Source organism: Felis catus, chromosome B2 (assembly GCF_018350175.1).
Source record: "Felis catus isolate Fca126 chromosome B2, F.catus_Fca126_mat1.0, whole genome shotgun sequence".
NCBI lineage: Eukaryota > Metazoa > Chordata > Mammalia > Carnivora > Felidae > Felis > Felis catus.
In genome coordinates, this window is record NC_058372.1 from 50134477 (window position 1) to 50154643 (window position 20167).

The 20167-nt window shown below is 38.4% G+C and overlaps 1 long non-coding RNA gene across 2 annotated transcripts in view; it reads right to left on the reverse strand.

Moving 5' to 3' along the window:
• Positions 1-20167, reverse strand: part of LOC109499705 — a 64507-nt gene that overhangs the window by 6642 nt on the left and 37698 nt on the right. The window contains exons 1-3 of one of the 2 annotated variants that reach the window (XR_002742300.2): positions 10621-11015; positions 2350-2552; positions 309-389 (exon numbers count right to left, since the gene is read on the reverse strand). This is a non-coding gene — a long non-coding RNA (uncharacterized LOC109499705). Of the gene's footprint in view, positions 1-308; positions 390-2349; positions 2553-10620; positions 11016-20167 lie in introns of those variants that run through there. The other variant, XR_006597832.1, reaches the window with a different exon arrangement.

A 20167-nucleotide genomic window follows, 5' to 3' on the forward strand; every position in this document is an offset into this window, starting at 1 on the left:
CTCATGGTTCCTGGGTTCAAGCCCCATGTCAGGCTTTGCACTGATTGTTTTGGATTCTCTGTCTTCCCCTCTCTGTGTCCCTCCTCTTCTGGCACACCTTTTCTCTCAAAAATAAATAAACATTAAAAAAAAAATTAGAACTCACAATCTATCTGGGGGAAAAGGAGCAGTCCTTGAATAGATTATTGCAATTGTGATAAGCACACTAAATTAGAAATACAGGAAACAAAGGAGCCATCCTGGTCTAGGCTGAGGGAGATAGGATGTCAGAAAGAAACATTTCAATGGAAACTCAAAGAAGGACTCACCCAGAAAAGGAGGAAGGACATTTCCCAGGCAGAGGGAACAGCCTTTGCAAAGATCTTCAGGCAAGATTTGAGGAAGGGTAGCTGGAATATAGAGACAGAGACAGTGGGAAGAGTAAGAGGAGGAAGTAGGGTCTTGTCTGCTATATTCAGGAGGTTGGTTCATAGTCAATGACCAAAGGGAAGCCCTTGAGAAGTGATTCGTAAGATCTCTTTGGCCACCTTTCTCCTTCTTCTGCAGGTCTTCTCTCTACTGGCCTAGGGTCAGTCTTGTGGCTATGACCATGCTCCGTGACACTAAGTGGCCTGACTCCCCTTTATCCTGTAACAATATCCTGCTAAGATTGTATCATATAGTCCCAAAGGCTCTTCTTCTTTCCACCTCCAGGATTTTTCTGGCAATTTTCAAACTGTTTTCAAACAAAACCATGGTAAACTCTTATTATGTAAAACAGACAAAAGCAGAACCACTCGGATCAAAGACAGTTATAGGAGGAGGAAGGGCACTTGGGAATGCTCTCCCTCACATCTCCAAGGGGGTCCCCAAGACACCTGCCTGGAGTTTCAGGACTCCAGTTTGGGAAACATGCACCTGGGCCCCAACTTTGTCAACTATTATTCCCAAAGACCCTTTCTGTCAATAAATTTTTATTGGAATCCTTGCAACATGTTAGACATGTAGTAGGCACGTAGAACAGAAGGTGATTAAGACATCTCTTCCCTCTATACCTCAAATTGTCTGTCCCCACTTATAGAAGGAGGATCTGAGCAGAGAACACTCTTTGTATCCTATCTCAGCGTGTTTCCTCCCTACCAAGGCTCTGCACAGAAAATGCGGCAGCAGGCTTTGACCTCCGATCTGATTTCAGAGTCTTAGACTTGAGTCAGCCATCAGGTCTAGCATGTTCTGTTGGTCTCTGGGATCCTGCCCAATATGCCTCAACAATCCAGAATTCTAGGGTGAGATGGCTTCCATTTGCTGGTTGATTACCAGGGATTTGACTAATCCTTCATAATTAACAACTAAAAGCTCATACCAGTCCTGAAACAGTAAATTCAAAAAATTCAAAGTCTTAAAACAGTAAAAGGTGCAATGGTAGGCCAAGGCTATGCAACATCAGAACAACAAGCCCGGATGTTGGGTTGTGCAAGCCAAGCAGTCTGTTGTTTAATTGTTTTATCTCTGTGTGACTCATTTGGCATGTTTTAGCTTAGACTCAGGCCAGGTTTTAATAAAAACAGCAAAAGGATCCAGCTCAACTTTCTCCTCCTCCAGAAGATCTTTCCTCCAAACAAAAAGTAAGCTCTATCTCTGTCCTACAAACTGAGATCACCTCTTGATTTTCTGACCTATTGCAGAATACTGGAACAGTATTTTGGGATACCTACACTTCTTAAAATGTTTTATTAAAATTTTTATTAAAATTTTTCTTCTCAAGTGATGTGCTTTACCTGAGTAAATCTTAAACTCCTTCCAGGCTCAGGGAATGCTTTAGTCATGTTGGTATTTATGGTCCTTTCCCACCTCCAGTCGACTTAGCACTGTGTCATACAAATAGGCACTCTATAAATATTTGTATGTGAATGAATAACCATGGGCCACCCCATGTATTATACAGCTAGTCTCATTGACTTGAAGGTGACCTAGCTGGGGCATTTGTGAGGCACACGAGTTCTGGAGGCAGTCTGGGTGGGCAGCATATGGTTCACAGCTGGCAGGCAACATTCACAGACCCCTGGCCAAGTATGTGTGAAAGTCAACATCTTTATGCCTTGGGGGAAAAGGTCACTGATTAAACCTGCATGGAGGGTGATTATCATTTACTTAACCCCAACCTGGACTACATATCACCAGGCTTCACTTGCACCCTTACCTTAGTTGTAATTTAACCATTTTTGCAACATTTCACTTTACACAAGAGCGCATTCCCTGAAAACAACCAACCAGAGGATTCTACTAAAAGCAGCATGGTTTTTATTTCCTTTCAACTTTTGCTGTTCAGTTAGACTACAGGCAATTCGAATTTCATCTCCTTCAACTTACGTGAAACGTTGAAAAGGAGGTAATATAACCAGAGTGTCATGAAGCTATTATTCAAATCAGGATTCGCTTTGTATGAGACTTCATGTTCTGAACCATGGATAACCATGTCAGAAGGGGGTTAGGCTTCCATTCTTTGGACAGGCCCTCCTGGCTTTATGACTGTGGGTGACTCACTCAACCTTCTGGCAACTTTCTTCCTGCCACTAAAAAGGTGAGAAACAGAGTAGGGATATTATGAATTACTTCTTAGGTTTAAGGGTATTATGAGAATGAATTGCTTTTTGTCCATCCCTTCTAGGAAAAAGATACACAAAAAGTGTGAACTTCTGGACTCACCTTTTCCATAAACTGGATCCTGTTCCTATTTCCCCTATTTCTAGCAAGAGGACTATTAACTACTTAACACCTTTCCAGAGGCAACCAGTTAAATCTTACCAAGTCTTCCTTGCCAAAACCTATGCATCTGTCCTTTTTTGTATACCTCATTCATTCACTTAGTGACTATTACTGACCATCAGTGAAATGCATGCCATTGTATTAGTTGCAATTGATAGAAACAAGTATAAGACTAAGAAATGGATAGAAATAAGAAATAAGACTTGGTTCTCACCATTAAGAAGCCTACAAAGCTTTTTAAGGGTCACAGTTACCAACTGTTTCTGTGTTTTTTCCTTATACGTGAGAAGTTGAAGTTCCAAGTCTAATCTCCCGTCTGCAATCTCTTACTTATTTTCTCTATAAAGCACTTCAATGACAAATTATTATTTCTAAATAAACATTATAATCATGTCATTTCATGGAGATAAAAAAATATTTTTTTGAGAGAGAGAGAGAGAGAATGGGAGGGGCAGAGAGAGACTGAGAATCCTAAGCAGGGATTCTCTGTCAGCTCAGAGCCTGATGGGGGGCTCAAATCCACGAATTGTGAGTGAGATCATGACCTGAGCTGAGATCAAGAGTCGGACACCCAACTGTATGAGCCACCCAGGCACCCCTTGGAGGTAAAATTTTTAATAGCTCTTCACTGCTCACAGGATAAAGATAAAACTGTTTCTTAAAAAAAAAAAATTAACATTTATTTTTGAGAGAGAAAGAGAGAGACAGAGTACGAGATGGGGAGGGGCAGAGAGAGAAGGAGACACAAAATCCAAAGCAGGCTCCAGGCTCTGTGCTGGCAGCTCAGAGCCTGACCCGGGGCTCAAACCCACAAACGCGAGATCATGACCTGAGCTGAAGTCGGATGCTTAACCGATTGAGCCACCCAGGTGCCCCAGATCAAACTCTTAACTTAACTTTTAAGTGTTTGAGCCTCTAAAATCTGGAACGAACTTATTTCCTGATCTCACTTCCTACAACTACCCATTATAAATTTTCTGCTTGGACAAATTGGTCAGATTATTATACTAAAAGTATATATATCCTTTTCCCACTCCAATCTATTGCTAAAAAGAAAACCACAGACCCAAAATGGTGTCACTTAGGCTAAGTCACTAAACTAGGGCTTAATACCTAACCTAATTGTAGTTTCAACCTTCCCCAGAAATGTAGTCTTCATCACTCAGGAATTTTCTGATAAGCATCATTGAGGTAATCTGTTACAGGGCTCTCTCTAACCCTCAAAGGAAGATGAGGTAATTTGCATGATAAGACCTCTTTCTCTTCCCCTAAGGGAAAGTGACCTTGCCTGAAACAATCCTTTTCTTTTCCTAATAACTTCTGTGCTCCACCCTCCTCCCAATAAAAACCCTCCATTTTATACCCTCCATGCTGCTCGCTAGATGGGATGCTGCCCATTCAAGAGCTGCTTAATAAAGCCAATTAGATCTTCAAATTCACTCAGTTGAATTTTTGTTCTTTAACACTACGTATTCATATATTCAAGAAGGGATTGGGTGCCTTCTGTGTGGCAGTCTGTGATAAGAGATGGTGCACAGTTTCCACGCTCAAAGAGCTCATTGTTTGCTCAAGGATACAGACAATGAGTTGGCTGCGGCCATGATAGGAAGAGCACAGGACATAATGAAGCGCTGAATGTGATGGGAATGCACAGAATCGCACGGTATCCAGCCTTGGAGAAGTCAAAGCATATTACTCAGAGAAAATGACATCTACAGTGACACACAGAGAATGAGTAAAAGGCAAGAAGTTGAAGAAACTGTGTACCAGACAGAAAACAGCAGTGGCCTGGTGATAAGAATATATGGTGTGAGCAACTGAGAGAATGTGAATCAGACTGGAATGTGGACTACACATGGCAAGAGGCTGAAGATGGAAGCAAGTCCAGATGATCAGAGATCTCATAAACCTGGCTAACAGGTTTAGGCTGGACAGGCTTTGAAGCAGCAAAGGCCATGACCAGATTTGGCTGTCATGAGAATGCCATGCCCCGGTCTCATAAATCAGGAATGAAGTGTTTGAGAGCATTAAGGAAGGCCTTGCTTTCCAGGAGTCTTGTTAATGATCTTATTAAGATGTTTGATTCATTTCCCTGCATCAGTCCTGAAAGTAGGAGAAATCCAACGGAAGCAATCTTTGAGAGAAAAAGAGCTCTTGCTGGGCCTTAGAAGAATGGCAGGGGAGATCTGCCTAAATCAATACAGAGACAAGTATACCACCTGGTGGTGTTTCAAATCAAATTCTTGCCAATAAAGTAATGGCTACCACTGGTTGAGCACTCACTACGAGCTCATACTCACATCACTTTGTGTGAGGTACATATTATACCCATTTTAGAGATGCAAAAACTGAGACTCGAACAGTTTAAGTATCTGGCTTAAGGTCTTAGGTTCATGGTAAATATTTACTTATTATGATACGAACAAATAAGCCTGGAATTTGAACCCAAAACAATAGAACTCCAAAGTACAAGTAATTTTGATTCATTTAGTTTAAAGTTACTCTGTATTAATCAAAGATAGTTACAATATTTCCTTTCTATCATCCTTCTGATAAATCCAGGCGTATAGGCCTACTCTATGTTTTGCCTAGAGCGGTAGGAATATAACAAAAACACATGGCATTGGATAGAGACATGAGGGAGTAAAGAGAGATCCACCAAGGAACAGGATGAGGGGTATTTTTGGGTGATTTGTACTGATGAGATATGGGAGGACAGAATTTAAACTATGCAAAATGAGTAGGATTAATGTTCCCCTCACAGACTTCAATTCAGGCGTATGCCTTGTAGTAATAACTAGCGGGTTGGAGTGAAATTGCTTCTCTCCTATGGCCCATTTGAGCGGTGTAATGAATGGTTGCTCACATAAGGCTCCCTTGTAAGGACGAACACAAGTACACAGAACTGAGTCCTCCAGAAACAGAGGCCCACGTCCAGGTTTTGAAAACCACCAAACAACCTGTACCGAGAAACAGTCACTCATTTAGATGTGCGGGAACTGAACGACTGCAGAAATGTTCCAAGCCAAACGGCAGTGGGTAAAAAACAAACAGCAGCAGCTTGCTTGCATGAGGTTGCCAGGAATCACCCTGACCAATTAAGAAAACAACAGCCCCAAACTGCTTGTTAACCAGTTCAAGGCTGAGAGGATAACTCTGGGTCTCAAACATGTTTTATTATTTAATAATGGAAAATGATCTAAGACCTTGAAAATATGTTATGAACTCAATGAGAAATAAGAATATTTCAGCTGATATTCCACCACTTACTAGCAAGCAAGATGTTCATCCTAAGGTTTCTTATGATTGCAAAACCACAGAAAACAACGAAAATATTCATTAATTGGAGACGGCTAACATACCAGTGTACCCATATTGTGGAATACCATTCAACACAGAAGAAGGATACACTAATGGTTACTAATAAATACTCAGCTGGCTGGCTCTCCTTGTCATCCAGTTGAGTAATATGTACAGTTTGACAATATTCATGTATTAAAAAATAGAAAGCAAAACTAAATTTGAGCAACCCTATCTGTTCTAACAGTAAATGTATTAGCAAAAGTTCTAGAAAAATTCAGAGCAAATTGGTAAGAGTGGTTACTTCTGGAGAAGACAGGATAGAAGGTAAGCACAAAGTAGGGACCACAGTTCTATTTATAATATTTAATTTTTTGCAAGTAGGTATATTTCTGCATTTTTTGTATAACTATAAACTAGAAATAGTTATCAAATAAATCAGAGTATAGTGCTTGAAAAAGAACAGGCTTGGGCGCCTGGTTGGCTCAGTCGGCTGAGTGTCTGACTTTGGCAAGGGTCATGATCTTTTATGGTTTATGAGTTCGAAGCCCCATCGGGCTCTCTGCTGTCAGTGCAGAGCCTGCTTCTGATTTTCTGTCTCCGTCTCTCTCTCTCTCTCCCTCCCCTGCTTGCGTGCACATGCACACACACACACACACTCTCTCTTAAAAATAAGTATTTTTGGGGCGCCTGGGTGGCGCAGTCGGTTAAGCGTCCGACTTCAGCCAGGTCACGATCTCGCGGTCCGTGGGTTCGAGCCCCGCATCAGGCTCTGGGCTGATGGCTCAGAGCCTGGAGGCTGTTTCCGATTCTGTGTCTCCCTCTCTCTCTGCCCCTCCCCCGTTCATGCTCTGCCTCTCTCTGTCCCAAAAATGAATAAACGTTGAAAAAATAAAAAAATAAAAATAAAAATAAGTATTTTTTTTAAAAGAAAAAAAAACAAGCTTTAGCACTGTTAATATGAGGATCCCACTTAGATATCTACCAAATTCATGTAGGAAAAACAAAAAAAAAATTTTTAAAGAAATGGAGACTTGTTAAGCAAGAATTTCATGTTAGTATATTGAGATGACGAAGCCGAAATTTCCATTAGTTGGCATTTTGAGACTATGAAACAGACAACCAAAGGAAACTGTGAAGACTTTCTTACTAAAAAGCTTTATTACCAAGATGCACTTAAGGAGTAAACCTAGGAGGTTTATAAGGAAATCCGCCCAATAAAGTGAAATTGGATAAAGTATTTAGAATTATATGTAGTTTTCCAATAGTTGAGCAATTATTGATTGGAAGACACTAATGAAAAAATTATGTTGACAATAGCAGAAATGCATAGAATATCCTAGAATATACAGGAACTATATGACCAAAACTTTTTAGGAAATATACATAAGTAAATTAAAATAAGCGGAGAGGTAGATTACATTCCTGGGTGAAAAAAAAACTGGCTGCTTTTCAAATCCTTATCAAATTAATTTACAAGATTAAGGCAATCCCATTGAAAAATCCCAGCAGAATTTTGTTTTCTTGTTGGACTTTGAGGACACAAAAGAATGGACTGATGACAAAAATCAACATTTTTCTTGTTCCACAAAAATTAAAATATAACAGAACTTCAATTTTTAAGATGTTCTGGTATGGGTACAAAAATCCAAAAAGAGGTGCCTCAGTGGCTCAGTCAGTTAAGCATCCAACTTTGGCTCAGGTCATGATCTCACGGTTCATGAGTTCAAGCCCCACGGCAGGTTCTGTGCTGACAGCTTGGAGCCTGGAGCCTGCTTCAGATTCTGTGTCTCACACTGTCTCTGCCTTCCCCCACTCCTGCTCTGTCTCTGTCTCTGTCTCTCTCAAAAATAAATAAACATTAAAAGAACGTTTAAAAAGAATCAAAAGAAAAACTAATACAGCAGAATAGAACATAGTTCTGAAAGAGATCTATCAGTATATGTATTTGTGATAAATATCACAATCCAATGATGAAAGGAAGGATTGTTCAACAGATGATATTTAAAAAAAATGGTTATATGAAAAAAAACAGAACACAGCTAATTCCAATGTTTGGGGTTCAAAATTTCCATATAACCGTAGAATATGATTTTACTTGAAAACACAGATTAAGAGATAAGTGGTATTTGTAAGAGAAGGACATTCTAAACATAAATAAAGAAAGAGATCATAAAAGGAAAGATGATGCTTTGAGCATATAGAAAAAAATAAAACTCTTACAGGACTTCTGGGTCACACAATTACAGAAGAAGAATGGTGACTCCTGAAGCCTGCACAGCCCCACAGAGTCTTGCTTCTGTATATCAAAAAAACCACCATCATCCACATTATATAAAGGTGGAATTAAAAAGCACTTCATCATATATGACAAAGAAGTTCAGACACAGTGATCCTTTTGCAACATGGCAGATCACCTCTCTCTTCTTTTCAATCCTTGCAATGGCTTCCATCTCATTCCAAGTCGAAGCCAAAGTCTTTGCAGTGGCCTCAAGGCCCTCTGGCCATCTCTCTGACATGCCTCCTTCTGGTCTTCCCCTCTGTGACTCTATTCCAGCCACACTGGCCACTTCGAACCTTGAGCCCATGAGGCACACCTCCATTCCCGGGCTTTTGCTCTTGCTCTTCCCTCTGCCTCAAGGCTCTTTCCCTCACTTTCTTCAGCTCTCTATTATCAATTTTTTTCATTAGGGTTTCCCCTTCCCAAAGGGGTGCTTTTTTTCCTGCATGCTACCAATCCCCACCAACATTCTATACATTTACTTGTTTCTCTGTTTTCTGTCTCCCTGCCTCTTGAATATAAGCTCAGGGAGGGCAAGGATTATGTCTGCTTTGACCACTCGTATATTTCTAGCATCTAAAACAGTGCTTGCAGGTAGTACTCAATATTTATTTGTTAAATAACTGAATAAATATATTTATTAATTGGTACTTTTTAATATAATTGCCAGAGAACCACTAAAGCTAACTTGAATTACAACTGATTAAGTGTGGGGAGGCAGCTGGCCCTCAGTTACTAGAATCAGCACCAGAACATCATTAGGATCTAATATTGTCCCCCATTCCCCAGCTACTCTACTTCATACTTATCTTTCCTCACAGATCCCCATCTCTGTTTCCCAGAGCACATGGTGATCAAATGGTCCCCAGGAGCACCCAAGTTTTACTGTAGGTTGCTTAGCTACTTGGAAACAGTATGACCTGACTCGGTGAGTTCTATTCCAAATTCCTGGGGACGGCTGTGAATAACTTGGTCTGGACTGATGTCTATCCAGGGACCAAGTGACTGTGGCCAGGGTGGAGGTGAGGGTCAGAAGTTCACTGTGAAATAATGCTACCCTATTGCAACCATATGGATAGAGGAAAGGACAATTCCTAACAAGGGTGTCAAGCAGTTGAACCAATAGGTATCTACTATAACATAAAATTAACTCTCAGATAAATTATAAAAAATGCCAATCCCTGATTTAAAATGGAAAAGGTCGGGTTCGGTGCTGACAGCTCAGAGCCTGGAGTCTGCTTTGGATTCTGTATCTCCCTCTCTCTCTCTCCCCCTCTCCCACTCGTGCTCTCTCTCTCTCAAAAATAAATAAACATTAAAAAAACTTAATGGAAAAGGTATGAATAGATAATTTTCAAAAAAGGGGATACAATTGTCCAATACATTTTAAAAAGGGTTTGACTTCATTTATAATCCAAAAATACTCTATAAATGATGGTATATTGCTGGGGAAATGCTTGCCACAATAATGACAAAACATTAATATCCTTAATATATAAGGAGTTAATAAACACAAAAAATTAAAGATATTAATATGACCTAGGAATGGTAAAAGATATGTAAAATTATTCATAATAGAGAGAAAGCTTAGAAAGACATCTCTGTTCATGGATTGGAAGACTTAAAATTGTTAACATGTCAGTACTATCCAAAGTAATATACAGATTTAGTGTAATTACTATCAAGATCTCAATGGTGTATTTTGCAGAAATTAAAAAAAAAACCCATCCTAAAATTCATATAGAATCTCAAGAGATCTGGAATAGTAAAAAAATATTGATAAAAAAACAAAGTTGGAAGTCTTATATTTTATGATTTTATGATTTTAATTATTTTTTAAAATTTTTAATGTTTATCTTTGAGAGAGACAGAGCGCAAGTAGGGGAGGGGCAGAGAGAGAGGGAGACACAGAACCCGAAGCAGGCTCTAGGCTCTGAGCTGTCAGCACAGAGCCCAACACAGGCTGGAACTCACAAGCTGTGAGATCATGATCTGAGCCAAAGTCGGATGCTTAACTGACCCAGCCACCCAGACGCCCCTCATATTTCATGATTTTAAAACTTACTACAAAGCTATGTTAATTAAAACAATGTGGTACTGGCATAAAGACATAAATGTAGATCAACGAAATAGAATAGAGAGCCTGAAAATAAACCCTGACATACATGGTCAAAGAATACAAGTCAAAGAATTTTTCAACAAGGGTGCCAAGATCATTCAATGAGGAAAGGATGTTCAACAAAGGTTGGGGAAACCAGATATCCATATTTGAAGTAATAAAGTTATATCCTTACCTTAAGCCATATACAAAAATCAACTCCAATGGATCAAAGACATAAATTGAAGACCTACAATTATAAGACTCTGAGAAGAAAACACAGGGGAAAACTTCATGATATTGTAATTAGCAATGATTTCTTATATATGACGCCAAAAGCACAGGCAACAAAAGCAAAAATAGACAAACAAGACAACATCAAAGTTAAAAACTTCTGCACATCAAACAACAACAAAATAAGCAATCCATGTAATGAAAAAGCAACTTACGGAATGGGAGAAAATATTTGCAAATCATAGATCTGATGGAGTTGATATCCAGTACATATAAAGAACTTCTACAACTGAACAACAAATAAATAACCCAATTAAAAAATAGGTAGGGGTGCTTGGGCGGCTCAGTTGGTTAAAAATCCGACTTCGGCTCAGGTCATGGCCTCATGGTTCATGAGTTCGAGCCCCACATTGGGCTTTGCACTGACCGTGAAGAGCCTGCTTGGGATTCTCCTTCTCTCCCTCTCTCTCTGCCCCTCCCCCACTCACACTTTCTCTGTCTCTCTAAAAATAAATAAACTTAAAAAAATATGTAAAACAGTTGAATAGACATTTCTCCAAAGACAAATGGCCAAGAAGTATATTTAAAAGATGCGTAATATCACTAATGATTAGAGAAATGCCAGTCAAAACCCCACCTCACACCCATTAGGATGGTGACTATCAAAAAACAGAAAATAGCAAGTGTTGGTGAGGATGTGGAGATATTGGAATCTTTGCCCACTGTTGGTGGGAATATGAAATGGTGCAGTTGTTTTGGAAAATAGTATAGAGTTTACTCAAAAAATTAAAATAGAATTACCATACGATCCAGCAATCCCATTTCTGAGTATATATCTAAAAATAAAAATAAAAGCAGGATCTAAGAGAGATATTTGCACACCCATGTTTATTACAGCATTATTCACAATAGAATATTGTGAATTATTCCACTAGAGGTGGAAGCAACCCAACTGTTCATCAAAAGATGTGCTATATACATACAGTGGAATATTATTCAGCTTTTAAAAAAGAAGTCCTGTCACATTCTATGACATGGGTGGATCTTGACATGATGCTAGATGAAATAAGGTACTCTAAAAAGACAAATACACAAATACATATACTCCGCTTACATGAGGTATCTAGAATAGTCAAACTCACAGAATCAGAAAGAATGCTGGTTGTCAGATGCTGGGGGGAGGGGGACACGGGGAGTTGTTGTTCAGTAGTTACAGTTGTACAAGATTGAAAAATTCTTGGGATCTGCTATACAGCAATGTGCACATACCTAACATTACTGAACTACACACTTACAATGGTAAGATGGTAAATTTTATGCTATGTGTTTAAAAACACACACACACAAAGAATCCCACGTAGATCCCAGGTGGATTTAAGTCTGAGATGCACTATTCTAGATACTAAAAACCCTGGTATTGTATCTAGAGTTTTAAAGCTTTAATATTCTTAAAAGATATTTTATAGACGTTGTTTGGAAAATATACTAAAACAACATTTGAACAAAGCAATGAATAAACTGAAAAGAGATGAGTTACAACTTTCCAAAGGAACATCCATGGAGGAGATTTAATGTTGATTTACAGATACAATGCAAATAAGGCTTTCACTCATTGACCACAGTGGAAAATTCCATTGTTAAAAGTGTATTGATGGTCGAACAAAGGAATTTGGTGATTCCTCACTCAGGTATAATGATGCACTTGGAAAGATGAAAAAAATATATACCATTCCCATCTGTTAAGTTGGCAAATATAAAACATAAATACAATGTAAAAAAACATATTGAGAAATAACATACGTACATAAAGGACAAAAATTTTAAAGGTAATATTCAATGACTTCTGATGCACAGGAATGTGCGCGCGCACACACACACACCCTTCACTTTGTGAAACTGCACAAATCAAGACACAGAACACTTCCAAAACTACAGAAGACTCTCTCATGCCCTTCCCGGTCAAACCCTCTAGAGAATGTTTTGGAGGTAATTAGATTACATTGTGTGACCTCCACTTCCATACATCATTAATAGGAGTGTAATTAGTGGATGCTTTATATAAAGCAATTTTGTAGTATTACCAAAAGTATTATTAATGCTTAAATTATTTCTAAGGAAGGAATTGAGCTTCTTGGAATCTATCCTAAGCAAATAACATGAAACGTAACTAATCATATACATATAAGGATGCTCGTCACTGCAAAAATGACATCAAAAAATTAGAAATTGGGGAGATGTAGGTCAAAGGATACAAACTTTCAATTAAAGAAGTTCAGAGGACCCAATATACAGCATGGTGACTATGGTAAATAATACAGTATTGTATCCTTGGAGGTTGTTGGAAGCAATCTTAAGCATTTTCACTACAAAATAAATAAATAAATAAAGCTAAATATGTGAGGGGATGGATGTGCTTATTATCTCAATAATGGTAATCATGCCAAAATGTATATGTATGTCAAATTATCACCTTGTATGCTTTAAATCTATACAGTTATATTTGTCAATGATTGCTCAATAAGGTTTGGGGAAAAAATAAAGCACACATAAAAACATTGGAAATAGCCTAAATAGGGGTGCCTGGGTGGCTCAGTCGGTTAAGCGGCCGACTTCGGCTCAGGTCATGATCTCGTGGTCCGTGAGTTCGAGCCCCACTTCGGGCTCTGTGCTGACAGCTCAGAGCCTGGAGCCTGTTTCAGATTCTGTGTCTTCCTCTCTCTGACCCTTCCCCGTTCATGCTCTGTCTCTCTCTGTCTCAAGAATAACTAAACGTAAAAAAAAAAAAAATTAAAAAAAAAGAAATAGCCTAAATATCCATAGTAAGAATGGTTAGATAACATATCCTCTTAATAAAATAGTTTACAGTCATTAAAAATTAGGTTTTTGAAAAATTTTTGACATGAAAAAATACTATGATCAGGTATTAATTTATATGGATGAAATAAAATGAGAAATTCAATATGATTCTAATTTTAAAAATCATTAGTTAATATGAATATAGGAAATTTTAATTCTGTTCTTTTGCTTTTTGTATTTTCCAAACTTTTTATAATCACATGTATTTATTTTGTAATTAGAAGAAAATCTTATTTTAAAAAGCAACCAAAGAAAGTAAATAAACCACCATTGGTTCAGTTTCTTTGGGGTAAAATAAAAGCCTTCCCATGGTTGACTGTGATTTCCATACAACTTATACTGGAGACTTAAATAATGAAAACAACAAAACACAGAATGGATCAAAAGTAAAAATGGACACTTCTATGAAGAATCTCATGACATACCTTGTGTTAAGACAATTGATAAAGGTTCATCATTTCAATGTTTTGTCAAAAGGAAGAGACTGTGAAAGCTGCATACAATTCTGTGCTATTCCTTCAATGGGAGGAAAGGGGGAAATAACAGAAAAAGCTCAAGCCTCTATAATGACTCATTTTCATCTCCTTTCCAGAGTTCATAGGACAGGTCAAAATCAATCCAATCTGGAAGCTTCTGGAGGGAACCCAAAGTCCTTCTAATACCCACATAACACAGATGACATGCATAAACAAACATCTGACCTGCTCTTTAGTAGGTTTATGGCTCTGTACCAAAGAGAAAAATTTAAGGCCAGAAATTGTATTTCTTGGTGGATCCTCAAATAGCTCCCTGCTTTATTTTTTCTAGAAGTTGGAGGGAAAAATAAACTTGCCAAGGTCTGTGCAACACATCCATATGGATGGAGGAAAAAGATATTAGAGTTTTAATTTATAATTATTTTCATGTCACCTTTTAAAACTTCCTATTCTTGAGGTGCCTGGGTAGCTCAGTCAGTTAAGCAGTCAACTCTTGATTTTGGCTCAGTTTATGATTTCATGGTTTGTGAGATTGAGCCCCACATCAGGCTCTGTGCTGACAGGGTGGAACCTGCTTGGGATTCTAAATAAATAAATAAATAAATAAATAAATAAATAAATAAATAAACAAACAAACAAACAAAACACTGAAATTCCCTATTCTCTCTGGGTACAGAGTATATAAGCACAGTGCTACATGCACATAATTTTTAAATAAATTTGCATACATATATTGGAATGTTCACACTTACATTTTTTAGTGGCAGGTGTACATGCAAAAAACAAAAACAAAAACAAAAAAACTGTCCAGACCAGAGGAACTTAGCCTCAGTTAACTATGAAGCATGTTGCAATTAATGTTTACTGATAACATTGAAATACTATAATAGTTTGGGATTTAAAAAAAGTCAGAGCAGATTCAAAATTACCACTCTCGGGGCGCCTGGGTGGCGCCGTCGGTTAAGCGTCCGACTTCAGCCAGGTCACAATCTCGCGGTCCGGGAGTTTGAGCCCCGCGTCAGGCTCTGGGCTGATGGCTCAGAGCCTGGAGCCTGTTTCCGATTCTGTGTCTCCCTCTCTCTCTGCCCCTCCCCCATTCATGCTCTGTCTGTCTCTGTCCCAAAAATAAATAAACGTTGAAAAAAAAATTAAAAAAAAAATTACCACTCTCAGTTTTTTCATAGGTAGTATGATTTAAATTTTTTTTTAATTTTAAAGTTTATATTTTACAGCAGGTGTAGGTTCACAGCAAAATTAAGAGGAAGGGGCAGAGATTTGCCATATACTTCCTGCGCCACTTATACATAGTCTCCCTTATTGTCAGTACTGACCCACCAGAGAGGTACGTTTGTTACCTACGTTGACACATGATAATCAACCAAAGTCGATAGTTTACATTAGGGTCCACCCTTGGTGTTTTATGTTCTATGGGTTTGTATAATGACATGTATCCATTACTACAGTATCATACAGAATATTTTCACTACCCTAATAATCCTCTGTGGTCTGCCTGTTCATCTGTCCTTCCACCTTCCAGCCCCTGCAACCACTGATCTTTACTGTCTATAATTTTGCCTTTCCCAGGATGTCATATGGTTGAAATCAAATAGTATGTAGCCTTTTCAGATTTGCTTTACTTATTAACAAGCATTTAAGTTTCCCCTATGTCTCCTCATAGCTTGATAGCTCTTTTTTTTTAAATTTTTTAAGTTTTATTTATTTGAGAGAGAGAGCACACACATACAAGTGAGGGGGGACATAGAGGAGAGACAGAACCCCAAGCAGCCTCCACACCATCAACACAGAGCACAATCCACTAACCATGAGATTAGGACATGAGCCAAGATCAAGAGTCAGACACTCAACCGACTGTGCCACCCAGGCACCCTGCTCATTTCTTTTTAATGCTGAGTAATATTCCAGTGAGCACTGAAAAGAAATGTCTGGATGTACTACAGTTTATTAATCCATTCACCTCCTGAAGGACATCTTGGTTGCTTCCGCATTTTGGCAATTATGAATAGAGCTGCCAAAAATATGTGTGCAGGTTTGGTGTTGGTTGTAAGTTTTCAATTCCTTTGGGTAAGTACCAAGGAACTTGATTGCTAGATCATGTGGTAAGAGTATGTTTACTTTTCTAAGAAGCTGCCAAACTGTCTTCCAATGTCTGGAAGTAGGTGTACCATTTTGCATTTCTGCCAGAAATGAATGAGGGTTCCTCACATCTTCACCAGGATTTGTTGTCTGTGTTCTGCATCTGGCCATTCTGATAGATATGTAGTGGCATTTCAGTGTTGTTTTAATTTGCATTTCCGTAATGACATATAATGTGGAAAGCTTTTCATGTGCTCATTTACCATCTGCACATCTTCTTTGGTTAGGTGCCTGTTAAGATCTTTGGCCCATTGTTTAATCAGGTTGTCTGATTGCTAAGTGTTGAGTTTTAAGAGGGCTATGTATATTTTGAATAACGGTACTTTTGCAAATATTTTCTCCCAGTCTGTGGCTGGCCTTCTCATTCTCTTACATTGTCTTTTGCAAAGTAGATATTTTTTAATTTTAATGAAGTCCATCTTACCAATTATTTGTCTCATGGATTGTGCCTTCAATGTTGGGTGTGCTTTTTTTCCAGGGGAAAAGATAGTCATACAGCTTGACTCATTTTCTCCAAAGCCCCAAATCAGTCTTTACTAATGACATACTATTAATAATTAGGAAAATTGAAAATCATTGTAATGGATTGTTTTCTCATTTTTTCATGAGAAAATTTCTCACTTTTTTCTTAATGCTTATTTACTTGTTTTGAAAGAGAGAGAGCATGCGCATGCACATGTGAGTAAGCAGAGGAGGGGCAGAGAGAGAAGGAGAGAGAGAATCCCAAGCAGGCTCTGCACCAGTCAGTGCAGAGCCCGATGTGGAGCTTGATCCAACAAACCATGAGATCATGACCTGAGCGGAAATCAAGAACTGGACACTTAACCAATTGAGTCACCCAGGCACCCCCTCACTTTCTTTTAAATGAGAAGCATGGATAGATACATAGTAGAATACAAAGGATACACACAGTGTATATATATAGTTTATAAACAAGAATGGTATTATGAACATTTCTATTATAATGACATGATAAAATATTATTACCAAACCAAAGCAATGATGTGAATGTTTGCATTAATGTTATTGATATTAATGCAAACTTCTAAGAAATTCAACAGATGGAACACTAAAATGATCAAGCAAGTTTTATCTAAGCTTACTCTTCATTTGTAATACTTATTTGATCTGTTAATATACCTGTGGAAAAATGTGCTGAAAAACAACTTGTCTTGCATTTTAAATAAAGTTTAAAAATTAAGACTGTGCTTTTCCATGTTTTATTATAATTTTTGAAATTCTTAATGACTGATTTATTAGATGGATAAAATGATGTATTGATATCAAACCCAGAAAGAAAGAGGTCTTACTACTATTTTCTTATCTTTGCTATAAAATATTTCCAGATTTTTTTCAATGTCTGGATAGAGCAGGAAGGAAAGGCATGGTAGTGAGCATCATCTATCATTCATGTTGAAGTGGGAAAAAGATGAGGGCCTTGGTGTTTCCGATTCTGTGTCTCCGCTCTCTCTGCCCCTCCCCCGTTCATGCTCTGTCTCTCTCTGTCCCAAAAATAAATAAAAACGTTAAAAAAAAAAATTTAAAAAAAAAAAAAAAAAGGGGCGCCTGGGTGGCGCAGTCGGTTAAGCGTCCGACTTCAGCCAGGTCACGATCTCGCGGTCCGTGAGTTCGAGCCCCGCGTCGGGCTCTGGGCTGATGGCTCCGAGCCTGGAGCCTGTTTCCGATTCTGTGTCTCCGCTCTCTCTGCCCCTCCCCCGTTCATGCTCTGTCTCTCTCTGTCCCAAAAATAAATAAAAACGTTAAAAAAAAAAATTAAAAAAAAAAAAAAAGATGAGGGCCTTGGGCCTATATTTCAGTCCCATCTGAAGAGATCACTTCTTCATTGGTATTCCAGAAAAATCCATAATGCTCCTCAAACTTCAGGTAGTTCATGTGAACTAGAATTGCAGAGGTGTAGATGGTATCAGGACCTAGAGAGGCCCTGAGGTGTAGCAATAGGAAGGGGAAGATGAGCAATCAGGGACTGACTACCGCCACAAGTGGATCAATGTGTTATTTATTCCAAAGTTTCCTCAGAGATAATCTGACCACTTGTCAGGATAGCATCCTAAGTCAATGCCTCCAGCTACCCACAGCTTCACTTAGCCATGGTCACAAAATGTAATATTAATGTGAGAGGTCATTTCATTCCCTTTATTTTTGTTTAAAGTTTTTTATTTATTTAAGTAATCTCTACACCCAACACGCGGCTCAAACTCATGACCCAAAGATCAAGAGTTGCACGCTCTTCCAACTGAGCCAGCCGGGAGCCCCTCATTCTCTTTAGATCTCACAGTGATTTTGTCAAGCCTTGAAGGTGTTGCCTATGAGAAGGATAAAAATCAAGAGCCAATGGGGCGCCTGGGTGGCGCAGTCGGTTAAGCGTCCGACTTCAGCCAGGTCACGATCTCACGGTCCATGGGTTTGAGCCCCGCGTCGGGCTCTGGGCTGATGGCTCAGAGCCTGGAGCCTGTTTCCGATTCTGTGTCTCCCTCTCTCTCTGCCCCTCCCCCGTTCACGTTCATGCTCTGTCTCTCTCTGTCCCAAAAATAAATAAACGTTGAAAAAAAAAAAAAAATCAAGAGCCAAAAGGAAAAAAAACAAACGAACCCAAAAGAAGCCAACCAAAAAACAAAAACAAACAACAAAGGCTTTCTAGTCTTTGTACTAGAAATGGTGAACAGATGTTCCTCAAATCCACAGATATGGCCTTAAGTTAAAATAATCAGAATTTAGACACATCAAAATTTGGGTACATGGGACATGTACATGGGACATGGGACATGTACATGTACATGGGACAGAGAGCCCAGGGGTTTAAAAATCTAGTTATAAATAGGAAAGCAGAGGTAGTGGGTGAGGATCTTTTCAGAGGGGAGAGTTCATAGGGGGTTGGGTTATTGATGAAGGTTGTTCAACATACATTCACTCTTAGTAGACATTAAAATCAGATAGACTCTCACCCCTCTGGGCCAACACAAATTAATTATCAGGACTCTCAAGATTTTGAAACTCTAGGATTATGTGTAGGGTACAATTACATCTTATTACTAGATTTTCCTATGACATGTCATGAAATGGACATCTCTCCAAAGTGGGACATCTTAATCAAGGTAAATTTCACCTCCCTGTCTCTAGCAGGGCCACACATGGGCAGAGAACCTAAGATTTGTGATTTGGGGGACAATCTTATGGACATTAAGCAACCATTCTCAACACTGGCTGCACATTATAATTATCTGAAAAACCTTAAAAAATATCAATGCTGCAATACTGTACCCTGAAAATTTTTTGTAAAACATCACTGAAAGCAATTTAAAAAGATGTAAGTTAATGAAAATATCTCAGGTCAATAGATTGGAAGGCTCAATATTGTTAACATACAATACTCTTCATACTGATATATAGATTCAATGTAATTCCTATCAAAATCCAGGCTCTCTTTTTGGTAGAAATTGACAAGCTGATCCTAACATTCATATGGAAACGTAAGGGACTCAGAATAGCCAAAACAATCTCCAAAAATACCACAACAAAACCAAAACAAAGTTGTAAGACTCACCCTTCAAGATTGCTTGGTACTGGCATAAGGATAGATGTATAGATCAATAAAACAGAATTGAGAGTCCAGAAATAAACCCATGTGTCTATAGTTAACTGTTTTTGACAAGAGTGTCAAGACATTGGTGGGGAAAGAACAATGTTTTTAAACGTTGGAATGACTGGATGTCCACATGCAAAAGAACAAGTTGGATTCCTACTTCATTCCATATGCAAGAATTAACCCAAAATGCAGCAAAACATAAATTTTAGAGGTAAAATTATAAAACCATAGAAGCAAACATAGATGTAAATCTTCATGACATTGGAGTAGGCAGTGGTTTCTTGGATTTGATACCAAAAGCACACGTAATAAGAAAGAAATAAAACTGAAGTTTACCAAAATGAAAAATGTTTGTGTATCAAAAAGTATTAGAAGGAAGTAAAAAGCAACCCATGAAATAAAAAAATTATTTGTAAGTC